Source organism: Mirounga leonina, unplaced genomic scaffold (assembly GCF_011800145.1).
Source record: "Mirounga leonina isolate KUSES-001 unplaced genomic scaffold, KU_Mleo_1.0 Mir_151, whole genome shotgun sequence".
NCBI lineage: Eukaryota > Metazoa > Chordata > Mammalia > Carnivora > Phocidae > Mirounga > Mirounga leonina.
In genome coordinates, this window is record NW_023270377.1 from 77,766,498 (window position 1) to 77,787,673 (window position 21,176).

The 21,176-nt window shown below is 39.8% G+C and overlaps 2 pseudogenes across 1 annotated transcript; both read left to right on the top strand.

Moving 5' to 3' along the window:
• Positions 1-9,071: 9,071 nt before the first annotated feature.
• LOC118011668 lies at positions 9,072-10,883 on the top strand (annotated as a pseudogene). The gene is made up of 2 exons (XR_004679528.1): positions 9,072-10,216; positions 10,439-10,883. The product of XR_004679528.1 is annotated as a calcium uptake protein 2, mitochondrial-like (transcript).
• Positions 10,884-14,751: 3,868 nt separating this feature from the next.
• On the top strand, positions 14,752-19,172 carry LOC118011669 (annotated as a pseudogene).
• The last annotated feature ends 2,004 nt before the right edge of the window (positions 19,173-21,176 follow it).

Below are 21,176 nucleotides of genomic sequence, written 5' to 3' on the forward strand. Positions count from 1 at the left end.
TATCTGTATTATTTCATATTTTTGATATTTTATAAATAGTATTTTTTAAAATTCAATTTCTGAGTATTTTAGTGGTTAGAAATACAGTTGATTTTTTGAAATTTTGATTTCATGTCATGAAAGCCTGCTAAACTAATTTATTCATTCTAGTAGCTTTTATGTAGGTCCACATATGACCATGCCATTTCTAAATAAAAACAGCTTTTATTACTCTTTTCTAATCTGGATGTCTTTTATTTCTGTTACTTATCTTACTGCACTGGCTACAACCTCTAGAACAAAGTTGGATAGAAATAGGGAGAGCAGACTTCCTTGCTTTGTTTATAATCTTAATGAGGAAAGTTTTAATCTTTCATTACTACTTATGATATTAGCTGTAGATTTTTCATAGATGCTCTTTATCAGATCAAGGAAGTTCTCTTTTATTTCTAATTTGCTGAGAATTTATATCAGAAAGGTGTTGGATTTTGTCCATTGCTTTTGTTGCATCTATTGACATGATCATGTTTCTTTTTTTTTTCTTTTTTGCTTATTAATATAGTAAATTTCATTGATTTTTTTTTTGAATGTTAAATCAGCTTTGCATCCCAGGGATAAACCTCACTCAGTTGTGATGTGTTATACCTTTTATATATTATTGCTAATATAATATTCAGTTTACTAAATTTTTTGTTAAAATTTTTCATATTTATGGATGGGGCTCCTGGGTGGCTCTGTTGGTTAAGCGACTGCTTTCAGCTCAGGTCATGATCCTGGAGTCCCTGGATCGAGTCTCACATCGGGCTCCCTGCTTGGCAGGGAGCCTGCTTCTCCGTCTGACCCTCCCCTCTCTCATGTGCTCTCTCTCTCTCATTCTCTCTGTCTCAAATAAATAAATAAAATCTTAAAAAAAATTTTTTTTTCGTATTTATGTTCATGAGAGATACTGGTAGATAGTTTTCTTTCCTTGAAATGTATTTATGTGGTTTTGATATCAGAATACCACTGGCTTCACAGAATGAGTTTAAAAGTTGTTTTCTCTTCTGTTGTCTGGTAGAGTTTCTGCAGAACTGATATTATTTCTTTCTTAAATGTTTGGTAGAATTCCCCAGTATAGCCATCTGGGCCTGGAGTTTTGTTTGTAAGAAGATATTTACTAATTTTTTTAGTAGATGTGGGGTTCTTCAGGTTATCTATTTCTTCTTGAGTGAGCTTTGGTAATTTGTATCTTTCAAGGAATTTGTCCATGTCAACTATGTCGTTGAATTTATTAGGGTAAAGCTGTTCATAATATTCCCTTATTCTTTGAATATCTGTATTATCTGTAGTGATGTCACTCCTGATATTGGTAATTTGTGTCTTCTCTGTTTTCCTTGACCAAAATAGATAGAGTTTTATCAATTGTTTAATCCTTTTAGAGAATCTCTTTTTGAGTTGATTGATATTCTCTATTATTTTTCTGTTTTCAACTTTACTGAATTTGGCTCCAATCTTGATTCCTTTTCGTCTGCTTTCAATATTGCTCTTTTTCCCCCCAACTCCAGCTTTATTGAGATATAATGTCAAATAAAAATGGTATACTTTTAAGATGTACAATGAAGTGACATTTTTGATATATGTATATATTGTGAAATGATCAAGCTAATTAACGTATCTATCACCTCTTATTTTTCTTGTGAGAACACTTAAAGATCTATTCTTTTAGCAAATTTCAAGTACACAATACAGTATTATTAACTATAGTCATCAGGCTGTACATTAGATTCCCATAACCTATTTATCTTGCATAACTGCAGCTTTGTACCCTTTGTACAACATCTCATTTTCTCCACACCCAGTCCCTGGCAGCCACCATTCTACTCTGTTTCTATGTGTTCAACTTTTTTAGATTCTACATATAAGTGAGATCACAGCATTGCTCTTCTTCATTCTCTGTTACTTATTTTTCCTCCTCTGAAAGTTGTAAATATTTTTTCTATATCCCTTGCATTTTGAAATTTTACAATAGTGTAACTTGGTGTGGGTCTTTTTCAGATATTTTCCTGAGCATTCAAACAGTACTTTTAGTTGAGAAATGCATGTTCTTCAGTTCTGGGAAATGCTATTGTATCTCTAATATAAAACTCTCAGTATTCCACAGTACTCATATAATTCAAATGTAGGACCTACTGGATTTATCCTCTTCTTTTCTCTTTTTTTCCGTCTATATTCTTGTTTTCTTATTTGGGACAGTTCTCTAGCTTTATCTTTAAACACTTCTATTCTATTTGATTCTCAGGTTTTTTAATCTGATGTTCTCATACTGTTCCATTTTTATAACCTCTTGTTCTTATTTCATGGATGTAACACCTTTTATTTTAGAATATAAATTATAGAATCCCATTTCGAAGTATTTTCTTATATTTCCTCCATTAATTCTGTTTTCTTTTGTTCCTTTTTCTTTCTTTTTTTTTCCTCTGCCTTTCTTGCAGAAGGGTTCTGTCATATGTCTGGATGTGTAATTTTCTTGCCTCTCTGTTCATACATAAGATTGAAGCAGTAAAAGTTATATGGAAGCTCTGTGTCATGAGTGTGTTTATGTGGTGTGTATGTGTGTCTTATGGAGAGAGATGACTGTCATTGAGTTGGCTTTATGGTAGGATGATTAAAGGAAATTTGACCAATTTATTGGAAAGTCCTAACTATCGATGTCTGTATTTCTTTTCTCTAGGCTAGCTAATTTCTCCCAAAAGAAGTCAGTATTCTGTGAATCAAAGAGAATTCTCATCTCTTTAGGATGTGGAATTTCACTGATTTTTTTTTTCTTGTTTTCTAAATGGATCTCATGCCTACCCTTTACTAAATCTTGCGGTGCTGATTTTAGAGCTTTTCCACTTCCATTTCTCTACAGAATAAATAGCTGCTCTTCCTCCAGGTTGGGAACAGAGTCGCCTAGTTTTGTGAGCTGGAGTGGAGACTTGAGATCTAGTTATTCCTCATAAAAGCTTGAAATCAATCCTATTTTAAGCCATGTCATTCTCCACCCCCCTCCATCTCAGACACCTTGAGTCTCTATTTGCTAAGTCAAGCCTTCTCCTGTGAATCATTCTGATGCTCATTCCTGTCCCTCCCTGTAGGCATTTAGACTTCAGTTTTCTCTGCACTGCATAAATACTCTTCCATTGACTTGCCTTCATGCAAAAATCTATTTCCTTCTTTTTTTTTTGTTTGTCCTCTTGGCTTCACACCATTTTTATTACATTTTTCCTTTTTGTCAGTTTCAGGGAGGAGTCAATAAAAACCCATATATTTGGATCTTTTGTGTTCAAGGAACAATCTCTCACATAGATCTTTCATACTGTCTTCAGAGTGATCTTTCTAAAGTGCAACTCTAACAAGATTTTATCATTTCACTGCTTAGATATTACCATAGCCTACCATTATCTGCAGTAAAAATTACTTCTCATGTCATTCAGGGCTCCTGTGTTCTGTTCTGTGCTTTCTTCTGCAGCTCTGTGCTTGGGAGCTGTCACACTCATGCTTTAAGTGTACTAAAATACTCATTGTTTCATTGACATTTGGCATCGCAGACTTTTTCCCCCCTGCATTTCCCTTTCTTACCCCTGTACCCTTTCTAATTGTGGCTTGGATAGATCAACAAAGATAAGCATGCTTCCTGTGTACTCCTTCTACATGACTGAAATTGTTCACGTACTTGTCTTTCACCCTGGCTAAACTATAAGGACTTGTGATAAAAGGCCACATTTTCATCTATTTATTCCCAGAAGCTGCTATAGTACCTGGAACAAAGTAGCCAAATCCATAATTAAAGTTTAACTAACAGGTAAATTTATTATTATTTCTATAACAGAATAAACCTGGTGAATGGATAATGGTGACATTTTAAAGGAATTCCTATAAGATAATTTTCAGAGTTCCTCAAACTTAATTTCTAAGGCCACATGCTATGGTGTAGATACAGTTATGATTTCTAGTTTGGTCTATCCTAAAACATCTTCAGTTAGTGATATTTAAAGGTTTTATATAAAAAATAGTTATTTAAATAGTACTCTAAAAAGTTTTCTTTTTTCTTCCTTGTTTTCCCTTTTCCCCTCGACTTGTTTTATATATTACTGACAAATTATGAATTGGATACCAGATAACCCATTCTGGTTCAAAGATCAAGCTAATAACTTTGCAGTACACTTTTGATATATAACCTAACCTTTTAAAACACAAGACTCTAGGAACTTTCCAAAAGTCAGAAAAGGTGAAGTGTGTTTGCAAATCACAGTGGAACTGCTCTTCACAAGCACTTCAGGGGAAAGAAAGCAATAGTGTCCGGAGGCAACAGAAGGACTTACATCCAGTGAGATAGTTCATGATGTATTTACTTTAGAATAAAGCTAACTCTTTAGCATCCTCTGTGTGTGTGTGTGTGTGTGTGTAGGTATTAAAACACAAAACAAGACATTAAAGTCAGTCCTCAAGTTTTCTTCTTTTCAGTTGTCCAGAATTGGATGCCAATGCTATGTAAAAGTGCATCCATATTAATCTGTTTCATGGGATTAGTAGAGAAGAGCAGATAATTTTGTTTACTGATATAACATGACTAGAGAATACAGTTTGATATAATAGAAGAAATATAAGGTATCTGTTGGGGTTTTGGATGGATGGGGGAAATGTGGAGGAAGGTACATCAAATTTTACTATAAGTGGCTTCTTAGCTTTTAGAAGAAAATATAAAATCATAAAAGATAGTGACAGTCTTAGAGAATAAGAATACTTAAGTGAAAGAGTCAAGAGAAAGAGGGACAGAAGAAGAAATGAGAGTGGAGTGGGAGGGATACTTTTCTTTAAAAACACATAATGTGTGGTCAGTGCGGTGGCATGGGAGATCTCTCCCAGGGGCAGATCTGTCTCTGTCCTTCTGACAACTTAAATAATTTCACAGGTAATTGCTAAAAACCATGAAATACCCTTTTCACCTTTTGTGTGTGGAGCTCAGGTTGTTCAAAATGTCCAAGTTAATTAACATGAACTCTGCTTTTTAGGTGGGGAAGGGGGATGGTCCTAATTAGCCTTGCCCAGCTGATGAGTCCATTTGGTCACAAGGGTTGGGACTCTTGCTCGAGGATATTCTGCAGCTCAGCTGTACAATCTGAATTGAACACAGTCTCTTGATACCCTATAGCTTAGTTCCTCCCTCCCTGTTTCCCCCTTCTCTCTCTCTTTCTTTCTATCTCACTTAACTATATACAAAACTAAGTCTATAAATGCTGGGAGAATCTTTAATCTTCAGTTGAGGAATCCATTTCATTTTCAACATTCACCAATATTTGTCATAAAGACAGACAATTTTTTATTCTCTTCTCTATTGTCCTATTAGCTTGACTCAATAAACAGTTTCTCTTGAAGCTGCTTAACTCCTTTTGTACATTTGTTGGCTGGGGGGAATGGGTGAATAATTTTTAAAAACATTTTCTAAATCTGTTTGCTTTTAGTTCTGGGATTTTTAAAAAAATCTGTTTTGGATCAATTTGCCATTGAATCTCAAATCTGAATCTCCAGTCAGGCTCACTAACTGATTATCAGTGGTCAACCTGTCTGGTTTTCATCGCTGGGTATATCCCAGTGGTTGGTTTGCGCTAACATTTGCCCACAGGTAAAAAGTAGCCATATGGTTCTGAAGGATAGTTTCCTTGACACATTGAGTTGATACACAGATGGGGATTTCTCCCTCATTGTCTAGGTGTTCTCCATTTCTTTAGAGTTGTTCTAAGCTCTGCCCTCGTTAGAATACTGCACAGATTCTTAGGTGAACTGTTACATCGTGGAGCTTGTGTTCTGTGGTTTATAATATGTTTTGGGCCACATCAAAGAAAGAGAAGCCATATGGAGTGTAACAGCTTAAACGAAAGGCAACAGAAATTGTCAGAAGAAGTTAACCCAAAGGCAGCATTGAAAGACAGGGGTCAGGCGAGGGGGCAGGAGATGCAAGCATGGCTGAAGCAGGCAACAGTGGGACATGCGTTGGGTCATAGGATAATATTCTCTGGAGGAGAAAGATACTTTTAAGCTGTTAGAAAGAAATGTAATAAATATTTCACAAGCCTGCCAAGAAAAGCAAGAGGTGGAGAAGTTATTTATCATCTAGAGACCTCCATATAGTTGATTTCCTCCTACACCAGGAAAGGAAAAAATCGTTTAGCTTATCTTTATAATATGATTTTTATTTTTTGCTTACTGAAATTAAATTGGACTGAAATAAGGAAGAACCATGGACTGTCAAAAGGCTCAAATAAATAATGGATGCATATTTCATTATAGCTTCACCCCTAAGCATTTGTAAAATAGACAAATAGTGTAAACATTACCTGATAGTCAGTGACTGAAAAAATCAAAGGTATTTAGCCACAGTTAGGTGAATGTAGCTTTCTTTTTTTCTGTATAAGACCGTGGTAGTTCTGGATATCAGTGTTTTCTTTCTCACTCCAGGTTGCCTATTTGATTCCATTTTTTCTTTTTTTGCACACAATGGATCATGTATGTTAAGCCAGAGAAAGGATGTCTTAGCATGCCACTGGCAGAAGACTGGAACAGGAGTGGTTGGCATAATAGAAATCTTTCCAAAGTGACACTTAAGCTGAATCTTAGGAAAAAGTGAGTTGGCAGAGAGGCACCTGGGTGGCGCAGTCTGTTAAGCATCCAACTCTTGGTTTTGGCTCAGGTCATGATTTCCAGTTCGCGGGATGGAGCCCCCCCCCTCGGTCTAGTGCTCAGCGTGGAGTCTGCTTGAGATTCTCTTCCTCTCCCTCTGTCCTTCTCCCTCACTCGCTCGTGTTCTCTCTCTAAAATAAATAAATCTTAAAAAAAGAAAGTGAGTTGGCTGAGGTAGGTGGTCTGGGCAGGGAGACCCGCAGGGGCAAAGGTGCTTGCCGAGCTGTGGGAACTGCATGCAGTTCAGTGTGGCCAGCCCACGCTGTTAACAACTCTAATCACTTAAAGGCTGACAAAACACAACAAACTAAAAATATGTAAGGTCCAGCATGTGGGATCATGATTTGGCTCTGCTGCTTCCAGGCTGTATAACCCTGCACAATTTACTTGAGTTGTCTAAGCCTCAGTTTTCCAATCTGTAACACGATAATTGTACCTCCCCATGTGTGTTATTTTGAAATCATTCATTTGAAGTGTTCAGAACAGTGCCTGTCAGATCATAAGGAATAGGTGTTAACTTTTTTTTTTAAAGATTTTTATTTATTTATTTGACAGAGAGAGACACAGGGAGAGAGGGAACACAAGCAGGGGGAGTGGGAGAGGGAGAAGCAGGCTTCCCGCTGAGCAGGGAGCCCAATGCGGGGCTCGATCCCAGGACCCTGGGACCATGACCTGAGCCGAGGGCTTAACGACTGAGCCACCCAGGCGTCCCTGTTAACTCTTGATTGTAAGTAATAAGTCCCAATTTTAGTATTAGTTTACCTCCCTTATTATGCACGCATGTTTTGCCATCAATGGTGATTGTTGCTAAATCACCCTGTTATCGCTGTTTGATGGAGCTCCCAGTTCTCTTCTGTTGGCTCCAGAGATTTCTTTACTATTCCAATGAGATTGATGTCCGCATTACATTTGTTACTTGTGGACTAATAAAATAATATTATAGGCTTCACTTTGAAAAAGATTCACTGGCTGGAGTCTATAAAAGTCCTTTGTTAGTGTTTCTGTTATATGGTCCAATTAATTAAGCTGAAGAAAGGACTCATATTTTATGACTTGCAGCCCTCTTAGATTGGGGTATTATGGAGCCTCCTTGGTGGGGATAAGCTTTCTCTTGGAGTGTTCAGCCCTAATGCTGGGTTGGAATGAGACAGGCCTGTTCAGCTAGAAAACTTAGAAGCATCACCTTAAAAATATGCCTGCCTCAGTTAAGAATAAAAGGGTTAAGATTTGGGATTCCTGGGTGGCTCAGTCATTTAAGTGTCTGCCTTTGACTCAGGTCATGATCCCAGGGTCCTGGGATAGAGACCCTGCTCAGCGGGGAATCTGCTTCTCCCTCTCCCTCTGCCTGCCGCTCCCCCTGCTTGTGCTCTCTCTCTTTCTCTCTCTGACAAGTAACCAAATAAATAAAATCTTTATTAAAAAACGGTTAAGATTTTTTTTCTAGATGCAAAAAACAGAGGTTACATTAAAGAAGTGGAAATGACACATACTTGGCAATTCTTGGGCCTTGTGTGGGGCTACTGAAGAAAACAGGGTGATCTAAGTGGCCAGCTTTGCAAAATTGAATAAAACTTAAGTTGTTTCTAGCAGTGAGCAATATGGGAGAAACTTTCTGCAAAATTGTACCATCATCCGTTTTAAATCATGGTTATAATAATAGTTCCTCCACCTCAGGATTGTTGGGAAGATTGGGTGATAGAAAACCTGCAACATGGTCTCCGTAGTGCATGGCAAAGTGGGAGGTCTCAGTAAATGTCACCAATTACTACCCCAGTAGGAGGGTACAGGTAGCTTAGTTTGGTCATTAAATCGAGTATAGCTGGGTTTGAAACCCAGCTTGTTACTGAGAGCCGTCTACCAGTCTGCAATGGCTTATCCTTCTATGCTTCAGTTTCTTTGCTATAACTAGACATGCATTGTTGGCCGTGTCAGAGGGGCTTGTGAGGAGTACAGGCATGAGCATCCAGAAAGCACATGCAATACTGTCTGGCCCATAGTAAGCACTAAACTAAGTATGAACTCTTAACAGCAGTAATTCTATTGCAAACAATTCACATCTGCCCCCAAAGCACAGAATTATCGTACTTTTCCATTAAATTGACACGTTTAGATAAAATAATTGTCTTGATAGTTTACAGATGTCTAAGTTGTGAAACTAATTTCATTTGTATCTTTTGAATAGTCAGATTCTATATTATTCTGTATTATTACTATTCTAATATTAATTGTTCTGCAAACATTAACCATAAAACACTGAACCATTTACTGACCTCTTTGACCTTCAGAAATATGATCTGCATTACATTTTTTCAAGAAAACGGTTCAATAACTCTTCATTATCTTCTCTCTCTGGGGATCTTGGTGAGTTGTAGAAGGTGGCATTGAGGTGATGGGGCGCTTCTGCAAAGACGGCGGCCGCTGCGGCAAGAGGCACTCGGCTGGCGGCCTGGGGCGGAAGGGAGACTGCGGCGTGGGATCGCTGCCGGCCGGCGAGGTTTGCCGGTCCCCAGCCCCTTGACCGCGGCGTGGCCGGTGTGGCCCTGGCAGGCACAGGAGTGGCATGGTACCATGGCCGCATGAATGTCGTGGCACCTGAGGGCAGCCTCACCGTCTTAGCACAGGAAAATGTTGACTCTGGAGAGATGGGAGAAAAATTGTCCCTTCGTAAACAGCGCTTCATGCAGTTTTCTTCACTGGAAATGAAGGAGAATATTGTATGACACCACGAGACTTAACACTTTTCAGGAATGTTTGATAAAATGGAACGTAAAACTTCAGTGAAGAAGCTGACAAAAAAGGAATCCAACCAGCTCATTGTGGATCAACCTTTTTTAGAGACCTTGGCGATAAAGGCCTAATTTCATATACTGAGTATCTTTTCTTGCTTATAGTGCTCACTAAACCTCTTACTGGGTTTCATGTTGCTTTTAAAATGCTGGATGCAGATGGTAATGAGATGGTTGAGAAAAAGGAATTTTTTAAGCTACAGAAGATCGTAAGTAAACAAGATGACTTGCAGACAACAATAGCTAATGAAACAGAATGCCAGGAATCAACAGTGAAAGAACCTGAAATTACCACAACCCTTCAGATACATATTTTTGGAAAAAGAGGAGAAAGAAAACTTCATTATAGGGAATTTCGAAGATTTATGGAGAATTTACAAACGGGGGTACAAGAAATGGAATTCCTTCAGTTTTCTAAAGGTTTGAGTTTCATGAGAAAAGAAGACTTTGCAGAGTGGCTACTTTTCTTCACTAACACTGAAAATAAAGACATCTATTGGAAAAATGTAAGAGAGAAGTTGTCAGCAGAAGAGAGCATTAGTTTGGATGAGTTCAAGTCATTTTGTCATTTTACGACCCACTTGGGAGACTTTGCTATTGCTATGCAAATGTGAGGTTTAGCTCATCGTCAGACTGGCGGAGCTTAAGAGGGCCGTGAAAGTAGCAACAGGACAGGAACTCTCAAACTATATTTTGGACGCCGTCTTCAAGATCTTTGATGTGTATGGTGATGAATGTCTTAGTCATGGAGAGTTTCTCAGGATTTTATTTTATTTTATTTTATTTTATTTTATTTTATTTTTTTAAAAGATTTTATTTATTTATTTGAGAGAGAGAGAAAGCATGAGGTGGGGAGGGTCAGAGGGAGAAGCAGACTCCTCGCTGAGCAAGGAGCCCGATGCGGGACTCGATCCCAGGACTCCAGGATCATGACCTGAGCCGAAGGCAGTCGCCTAACCAACTGAGCCACCCAGGCACCCTCTCAGGATTTTAAAAAACAGGATGCATCGAGGTTTATGGGTACCACAACAACAAAGTGTAGAGGAATACTGGAAATGTGTGAAAAGAGAAAGCATTAAAGGAGTAAAAGAAGTCTGGAAACAAGCTGGAAGAAATCTCTTTTAGAAAAAGATAATCTGGGAATCATAGCTCCAAATGTCAGAATTTGGAATTTGTTTAAAATACTAGATTTTTGTCTTCTTGATTTTCTTTGTAATATAAAGATGCCTTGTATTTACTTTCTGAATCAATAATTTCTTAATAAAATTTCATAAAAGAACTTAGTAAAAATAGATACATTCTGTCAGAGGGCCTAGAATTGAAGTAATGCTTTGTACTTTGATAAGATGGAAAACCTAGTTATTCACTGATGTCTTAGACACAGTAGTACAACGTGCTCTTTGGAAGGGTGTCAGCTAGTACTTACAGAAAAAAGTGTTTGATACACAAGGCCAATATCAAGTCCAGGAGTCCTGATGTTCCCAGTAGGGCAAATTAAATTAAAAACTTCTCAGGTTTTCTCATCTGTATTTCGTAACTCATAAGCTTCTTGTGTATTTTATTTCAGTTAGTTGTATATTAGTTGTCTTAAAAATAATGTGTAAATTTCAATATCCTATGTAGAAAAAGAATAAAGTATTTACACAGATTAAAAAAAAAAAAGAATGTGGCATTGATTATTTACTTTTTACATTTTGTTTTATCCGTGGAGAAACAGTTGGGTTGTATGTGGGTGATACTTGTCTTAGGAACTAAGGACACACTTTTTTGGTTTGTTTTTGGCATTAAAATGGTAAAGAATATAGGGGTTCAAGAAACATTTTTTTGAGACAAATTCTGCCACTCACTCTCCTTCCTTTATATAACCCCTCTCAAAAATAAACAAAAACCTATAGCTAAATTCTATGCTGAATCACCACAGCAGGATGTCAGAAAGGATTGAAACAATAGTATTAAAACAAATTTCTGTCTTTCCAGTAAACCTGGCATTCTTATTGGGACCTGAGGAGAGTAAATCTAATTTGTCTATGACTGGGAAATCTGTAAAGAAAGAGGTCAGGAGAGATAATATTACCAAAGAGAAGCATTCCAGAAAGGAAGGTTCTGGGCTCTAGTAGCCAAGAGAATGGAGAGGACTTCCCCACACTAGAACAGGAGCTGGGACACAGGTCTCTCACTATGATGGTAACAGGGGAGTGGTGAAGTGACTGGGCAGAGCCTGAGGTGCTGGCTTTGCAAAAGGCAGTGAGCATCCACCCCTATACCTGGAAACTGAGTCTCCAACTTGGATCCTTTCATACATGTAGGAAGATAGCCAGAGATGAGCCTATTTAGTATAACTAAGAAGACTGGCAGTGTGGGCCTCTGACACTGAGTCACAAGTAATTTGGATTCCAGTCATTCATTTATTCATGAATATTTACTGAGGGACTGCTACGAGCTAGGTACCAAACTTGACCCTAGATATACAGTGGAGAGAACAAAAGAGACAAGATTGCTGCCCTCATGGAACTTATCTTCTGGTGGGATAAAACAGGTGATAAGAGAACAAACTAATGGACTGGATGCTGTAGAGAGTGATAGGTACCATGAAGGCATACCAGATAGGAGGGAGAGTGTCTGAGGAGTTGAAAGTTCTCCTTGAGGAATCTGGGAGAGACTTAAATGAGGAGAAGCAGTCACCCATGCATGTGTAGATCTGGAGCAGAATATTCTAGACAGAAGGGTCAGTTTGTGCAGAGAGTATGAAGCAGGAGTGGCCTAGAAGAACACCACTGTTGATGGAGAGAATGAGAGGAGATGTGATCTAAGAGATGGGCAGGAGCAGGTCACTTGGAGCTCTGTAGGCCATGGCACAGGGTGTAGATTTTATTCTAAGTGGGATGAGAAGCCACAGAGCTTGGAGCAGAAGGGAGCCATAACATGATGCACATCTTGTACAGTTCACTTTAGCTGCCGTGGGCGGAGATGCAAGAAGGCATGCTGGCCCCTCTGGTGAGAGGCCATGTGCATTAAGAGATGAGGATGTCTTGGGCAAGGGTGGTCTCCGTGGAGGCAGAGAGCCCTCAGGGGGCTCAGGGTGCACCCTGCAGATGGACCTACAGGACTCGACCAACTCCATGCAGGCAGGAAGAGAAGAAGGGAGTCGAAGGAAATCTCTTGGATTTTGTACAGTACATGGTGACGCCATGAACTGAGACTGAGGACTAGGGACAAGAAGAAAAAGACTTTTGGGGGAGAAAAGGTTTTGAATTAGCCATATTACATTTGAGATGACAGTGGACAGGCAAGTGTAAATGTCAGATTTGCAATTAGAGATTTGAATTTGAAGCTCAGTGGGGAGGTCAGAGATAAAAATAGAAATTTGGGAGGCATGGATGTGTAGTTGGTTTTTAAAACCATGGCACTTGGTAAAGTCCCATGGAGATTTGTCTGCTTTTTTTTTCTTTAACAGGCAATATCTAAATCAAAATGAAACAAAACACCTGCAACGTTTCATTTCGGTCATTGTTTTACCTTCAGACTTTCAAATACCATTCTCTTTCAAGGCTGTTGCTGTTAAATACATATTTCATTGGATGTTTTCACATTCCCTGTGACTTACTATCAGGAACGTCCTTCACTTCAAGTCTTGATCGGTTTCTCTATCTCTAGTTTTGTTTCTGTACCTTCAGACCCTCAGACAAAGGCAGCTGATGCTCCATAATTCCCCGAGGCCATGAGTGTCTTAATGAGGACCCAGGGAAGAAGCATCTGAAGAGTTAGACAATAATTTATTTGAGCATAAGAAGGAAGATCCATATTTAGATAATTCTCTTCCCACAGCATCATTATCTCAATGCTTCTGCTGACAGCCTTAGAGATAATAGCATTCAAAATGTAAATAATGAAACAATACACATGGTAATGAGGGAGACTCAGAAAATACAGTAGTAATGAAAAAATAACAAGACAGCGATTCTAATATTGTAAATACACAAGTTTGCATTGGTGACAGATTATCTCTGTAATGCCAAGCTGTAATAATTTCAAAGCCAGTGTAACAACTGCTGAACAACATACAAGGTGTCAATCCAGTGCCAGTTAATACATTTAGAGAATTAGGCAGGCTCTGAATAATTATGAGCATAGGCGGATCTGGAATGGGCAGGTTGCTGCGAAGTATGGGAGTGGCAGACTGCACTGCAGCTAACATAAAGAGCGCTTCTAGGCAGGTGCATGTAGGAAATCAGAGGCAGAAAAATATTAAAAAAAAAAAATCAAAAGCCACAGACTTGGCTACATATGCAAAATACCCATTGGAACCACTCTGTTGAATAGGCTGAAATCTGTTTTCTACAAATAGGAAAGGGCTTAATTATTTTCCAACCTTACTCTTCCAACGCGCTCTGTTGGATTTCTGTTTCCCTATCCCTTGGTTGCCTTGCTGGCATAATTCATGCTTTTCCAATATTAGCAGAGTCACATCTTATTAATAGGGACTCATATTGGGGTAGTAAAAGTTTCAGTGTTGTCTAAATCAATCTCACGTTTAGTTCACAGCCTCTCACTTCCTGTTGTCTTAGGCCTGACCAGAGGGCCGGGCTTGTGTTCTCTCACTTCTCTTCATTCTTCACTTCAACCCCAAATATCACCCCTGGGTCTTCCAAGGGGAAGGAGAAGGCTGACTGAAGGAAGCCTTGACTTGTTGGGATTCAACGTTGTTGTCTCTGTAGGGCAGAGGTTCAGATGTTGGATCCTTCATGGGACATATTTATGTGGTATTTTGGAAGTCCTCTGAGAGCTCTGACTTGGGCCATTTGTCCTCAATCATTTGAGATGCACCTCTAAGCTTCTTAATGCTGGAGTCCCTTCGACCCAACAAGCTGCCTCCTTGGGCAGGATATATCCACTTCCTAATCCCTGGAATCTGAATGTTAATGGTAAATGGGATTTTGTAGATGTGAATAAGTTAAGGATCTTGAGATGGGGAGATTCGCCTCGATTATCCAAGTGGATCCAATGTAATTACAAGGGTCCTTGTGAGAGGGGGGTGGAGGGTTGGAGTCATATTGAGAACATGTAAAGACAGAAGGAGAGGTCAGAGAGGACAGAAGATGCTACGCTGCTGGCTTTGAAGATGTAGGAAGGGAACATGAGCCAAGGAATGTAAGCAGTTTCTAGGAGCTGGAAAAGATAAGGACACAGATTCTCCCCTAGAGCTCTAGAATGAAAGTGGCCCTGCAGACCCATTTTAGCCATCTGACCTGCAGAACTCCAAGAGAATAAATTTGCATTGTTTTATACCATGAAATTGGTGGAATTCCTTGCAGTAGTAAAGGGAAGCCAATACAGGTACTTTCCAGATGGCTTGGGTTTTGCATGACGTCCTTTTGAGCTGGCCTTGCCAAATGATCAGAGCACAGACTACTCCCACAGCTGCTCCCCCTCCTCACCCCGGTACAACGGCTCTGGTCGATCTCCATCTTCAGAATCCTGAAGGCAGAGACAGGCACCAGTTTCAAGGTGCCCCGTTGCCTCCCAAACCCAAGGGAAGCATGTCAAACTCTCCCCAGAATATTTTCACAGTGGATTTGAACTGCAGCTTATGACTACTCACAGTGAAGGGAAATGGGCATCTCTTTTCCTTGCCCTTCTAATTATCATGAGTAGTCTGCAGAACCTTCCCTACTTTCTTTAAAAGGGAAGAGTCCTCTCTACTTCATCACATTGAGAAAAGAAAAGTCAAAATGTGTCCAAGACCTGGTAACTACTTAATTTCTATGGTTCCCCTGGGGAATTGCTAGTCAGTTATTTATATAGGCTCTTTGGGGTGTTTGGAGGTGAGGACTGATTTCTGTCAACTCTTAATAATTCACATGGATGTATTTGGCAGCTTTTTTGGGTAAGATTTTATTTATTTATTTAGCAAGTGCACACAAGTCGGGGAGGGGGAGAGGGAGAGGGAGTGAGAAAATCTCGAGGAGACTACACACTGAACACAGAGCCGACACGGGGTTTGATCCCACAACCTTGAGATCATGACCTGAACCGAAATCAAGAGTCAATCACTTAAGTGACTGAGCCACCTAGGCACCCCTATTCGGCAGCTTTTTATAATATAAGGCAGTTTACTGGTTTTTGTCCTGTTTAGGACTTAATCTCAAATTCCAAGGTAACAGGACAAGTTCCATTTAACATGTTGTTGAACAATTTGTATGTTAAGTTCAAGGATGATTTTCTAAACAGAGAGAATGGATGTATACCCTGGGATTTGAGAATTCTAGGAGAGTCATTTTTATGTAAAACATGTATATTTCTGCTTAAAATTCTTTAGCCAGTGTCTACGTCTTTGGGTTAACAATCTACAAAGTACTTCTTGAAAAATGCAGCAGAGTGGGATTGTGGATAACAGAGTAAGGATCGCTCTTTCTTACTACTGTGTTCACCAAGTTGGTGATGGTAGTATTTTTCTAGTGACTAGCATGGTGCCTGATGCTAAAGAGACACCCCGCACATGTTTGTTGAATAACTGAATGAATAAATGAATCATTATATCTATTTGTGTATGAATAAATAACCTCTAATAATGTGTCATACAACAGCTTGATCTGGGAATGACTACTTAGGCTGAAGGCTGAAATAAGACATTCTTATAAAGCTGGCAGGAAGCCAAAGGACTCCGGAATGCGCGGGAGGTTGGGGAGAATATGCAGGAGGGAGGTGTGAGCCTGATGACAACCTCATCTGCTTTGGACTTTCCTTCTTGTTTTTGACTTTGGCTGCTAAGAATCTGCAAATGTTGATTGACACATTTATTACACCATGGCTAGAACAGTAGTGAGAAGGCCTTGGGTAAAACAAAACACTTTAAAAATAATTGTGTTATTTCCCCCACCACCTGAAAGACTAAATTTGGGTTCTGTCTTGATCTGGAGTCTTGGTATCTGGCTACCCAGCCATTTGGGAGTCCTTTCCGTAGAAACTCTATCATCATAGGTGATGGAGCCAGAAGTCTTGGCTGAGCTTCTGTGGACCACATGGGGTCATTTGGAAGCTTTTTGGTTTAGTAATGAGGCTCCTTGCTTTATATTACAAGTGAAGCACCGTAGATGTGTTACCCATGTTTCTGTCTTATCTACATTCTGTCCTTCCATGCCATCTTACAGTTTTTGACTCTGAGATTTTTTAGACGATTGGAATAAATAAAAAATGCAACACTATAAAGGTTTCCAATAACCAAATGTTTTAACTAGGATATTCAGAGTATTCTAACCAGTCAACACTTAGATCAAGTTTTAAATCAGAATCCTAATTATTAAATCAGTGTGGAGGAACCAGGCACAGATATATAAGATTATTTTACTTTTGAGACATTTATTTAAGCTATGCTCTGAGGATAGCATTTCATTATGTTTAATACTTAATGTAAACATTTTTTCTCACTGATGTGTTTAGCTGTATCATGGAGAAGTTTTTAATGTCTGATTATACTGATAATTTAGTGATTAAAAAAACTGAGCTCAATTTGTGTCAGAAAAAACTAGATTTAATTTTCTATTTCATGTCATGCTTCCTAAAGTTAGTGAGTGATATACTGGTATAATTTCATATTTTGGTTAGATAGATTTACCTTAGTACATGTATGCATTACCGGTTTTAAATTATTTAAATATAATAAAATAAACTTATGCTTAGAGTAAAATTGAATATAACCAAAGCCTTCTTTGAAAATGGAAAAAGACCCTTTGTCTTTCTTAAATGTGAGAATTACCTTGTGAACTCTTTTATAGTCGTACTGGCAAAGCACGGATATGCTGGTTAATAAACACTGCTGGATGCTATTACTACAATGAATGAAATATTGAACTAGTTGAAATGTATCCAGGAAGTGAACTGTAGTACATATTGTGAGGTACTAAGTCAAAGAATTTTTAAACTTGTCAGTTACCCTTGACACAGATACACGTACTATTTAAACAAGATATTATAGCTTTAAATTACCAGATGTTTTACCATGGGGGCAAAAAGTAAATAATTAAGAGGGTATTAAATTTGTGTAGCTGTGGGTCAACGGGTGATTTCTGAATAATAGATTTTTTTTTTTTTTGGAGGAAAGAAGAGTAGGGGAAGGAGATTAAAATTTAAAAAGTGAAACAACATGCTCAGTGGGAGATCTTGGGCTTTGGACCGGGCAGATGGCTTTTCACCTTTGCTTGCCTCCTAGTAGCTGTGCGTACTTGACAATTTATTACTCTCTTGTGCTTTAATTTCTTCAGTTTTAGAGAAAATAATTCCTGCCTTCCAGGGCATTTATAAAAACTAAATAATGTATAGTGAGTAAATTGCTCAGGGCCTGGCACTATACTTTTGACACAACAAATGGTAATTCCTTTCTCCCCTCTAAAGAAGCCTGTTCAGACACGAGATTGTCCAAATGGAATCATAAAATTATAGAATTTTAGAGATGTTTGGCTCATATAGAAATTACCTATTGCAATTCCTTTTAATGTGGAGATACAAAATAGGCTTTGGGGGCCAGAAGCAGTCCATGAAGAGAGAAAGAGGGGGAATTTATCTGCCTCGTCTCATTTCACGTACCATTTCTCAGTGGTGAAATTTACTCTACAGGATGCTCAGGTTCTCACACTTCCAGGTGGGCTTAACCAGCAGTCTGGTGTCCATTCAGCAAGCCAGATCCCTAGGGTATGGATTTCACCCAACCATAAAGAGGCTGTGCGGCTCAGTGAGGTGCTGACCAAGAGAAAGACAAACGGAGGCAGCCAAGGGCATCTGAAAAGATTTGCACCCAGTACAGACGCATTATCACATTGAATCCTTATAACAGTCTTAGGAGATCAGTATTATTATCCTGTTCATTGTTGTATCCCAATAATGGTACCTTGTGGGCAGTCCGGGGACCCTGGACTGGCGGCAGCAGCGGGTGAACACTCGCACCATGAGGAGTGGGAAGGACGCACCTGTGGACCAGCTGGGGACTGAGCACCGCTATGATCCCAGTGCGCCCCCCAAAGGTGTGGAGGTACCAGGTGCTGCTGTCACTGATACTCTCCAGGCAAACCGAAGACCAGCTCGGGTCCTGACAGTGGACAGCATCCTGCAGGCAGATGACAGCACGCTGGGCACGCTCATGTACCCCGTAGGCTTCTGGAGGAACAGGGTAAAGTACATCAAGCAGACCAGTGCTATGTTGCAGCAGCGCTATGGCAGGGAGGGGCGTTGGGCCCAAGATGGCACACTTGGCCATGGCGGTGGCCTGGGGCGCCGTGTGCGGCATCGCGGTGGACACGCACGTGCACAGAATTGCCAACAGACTCGGGTGGACCAAGACAGCAACCAAGTGCCCGGAGAAGACTCGTGCTGCCCTGGAAGAGTGGCTGCCCTGGTGCGACAGGGTGGGGGCTGGCGGGGCTTCTGCTGTCTCCTCTGACCTCTCACCTTCACAGGGAGCTGTGGAGGGGGATCAACAGACTGTTGGTGGGTCTCGGCCAGCAGACGTGTCTGCCCGTCCACCCATGATGCCAGGCCTGCCTCAGCCGAAGCCTGTGCCCCGCCGCCCGGAGCCTCTGCGGGCGTGAAGCTTCGGCCCAGCCACCACTCTCGCCCGTCTGTGGCGTGCCTTTGCTGGGGAGCTACAGCCTGTTTATAATAAAGCTTGGGAGTTGTTTGCAAAAAACAAGGGTGGGGTCATACATGTTGGTCATCTGAATTACCGAATGATTAAATGAGTAGATGAATGAAACACGACTTCCTATCTCCCAAATCAAGACACTTCCCATTTTGTTGTAGTTTCCCATGTCAAAAGGATCCCATATTTGTGTTTTTTCAGAGTCTGACATAAACAAGTAAGCAAAAGATCCAGAGTCCCATTTACTTGCCTGGTCTGTCTCTTAAGAAAACGTTTGGCTTCTCAAATAGATCTTCATTTAGAACTGGAGCATCAAGCTCAACGGCCTTCAGCGACCAGTCAGAAAATGTAAATGAATAAATCCGGTATAAAAGCAATAGGCCAGGGGCGCCTGGGTGGCTCAGTCAATTAAGCGTCTGCCTTTGGCTTTGGTCATGATGCCGGGACCCTGGGATCGAGCCCCGCATCGGGCTCTCTGCTCAGCAGGGCGCTGCTCAGCAGGGCGTCTGCTTCTCCCCCTCCTCCCTACTTGTGCTCTCTCTCACTATTTCTGTCGCTTTCTGTTTCTCTCTCTCAAATAAATAAATAAAATCTTTAAAAAAATCAATAGGCCTCGGGCAGTGCAAGTGCCACCTAATGTCATTCAAATTTAAATTTTAGCCAAATAAAATAGGTCTGAAGCCAAAGGAGGCCCTCTCCAATTAGCTCTTCACTTAACATCAATTGTCCTTATATTCTTACAAATAACTTAGATGTCTACATCCAAAACAGGAAAGTTATTTTTTTTTAATGAAAATTAAGATTACCTGATGTTAATACTGAATTAGTAGTATGTACAATCACCAAAAGTATCTTTCCCAAAATGTTGCAAAACCTTATTAGGACATCTACTGGCATTCCCGGCTGGACCTCTTTCCATTCTCACCAGAGTTCGTCAGCACAGACTTGGAGCTTGGGATCTGACATATTACCGCTAAGAAGCATTGGTATGCATATTAGGAATATGTAATGAATCTTAATAGCATTAACTTATTATCCTAGAATGCGCGGTCATAGTAATGCAGGTTCGCACTGGCATACACATGCTCATAATTACGGGAGGGATATTTCTTTACCCTTCTATCTGGTCTTCTCTGATAAGTTGTTATGCGGCTGGCATTCAATGCAAACTGGAGTTTGCTGGCTTCTGATATGCATTCTCTTACTAATCAGCAGATTACTTGTGTGGAGGCTGCCCACCTCTAAAGCTGTGCTGTCACATTTGGAATAAATAATAGAGTCTTGCCTTGAATTTATAAAATACTGAATGGCCTAGTTTAGACTCATTTAAGTAGAGCTTGGTGAATATGGTTTTCATGCGTAAAAAGGACATTTGCTGGACATAGTAAAACCTGGAAAATAAATACTACCATATCATTATAATAGTGATTACCATTGAACAGAATTTGGCATAGAATGGTTACAGCAACTAAAATACAGAAAAGTTATAATATGGTCCCTCTGGTCTGGACCAATAAAACCTTTACTGAAAATGCTAAATATCCCCATTACAACTAGAGGATTAAATTTAAAATACCTTTTCAAATTTACTTTAAGCTACTAGGTCTTCCTTATAGAAAGTGTCCTTAACTCATACTGGTGAATTTAGTATTCATTCCTTGATAATGAGTAAAAAGAACTATTGACAAAAGCAACAGGTTCTGAATAAATAACAGCAAGAGAAAAAATTTTGTAAGTGCAATTGAAGAATTTTTTGGTGAAACCTGGAATGAGCTGGAGAGATCAAAACAATTTGATTTCAGGGGCGCCTGGGTGGCTCAGTCGTTGGGCATCTGCCTTCGGCGCAGGTCATGATGCCAGAGTCCTGGGATCAAGCCCCGCATCGGGTTCCCTGCTCGGAGGGAAGCCTGCTTCTCCCTCTTCCATTCCCTCCTACTTGTGTTCCCTCTCTCGCTGTCTCTCTCTCTCTGTCAAAATAAATAAATAAAATCTTAAAAAAAAAAGAAACAATTTGATTTCAGGAAAAAAATACTAACAAAAATAGGTACTAGAATTAGATTAGAACAGTGAAACTCTGGACTGAT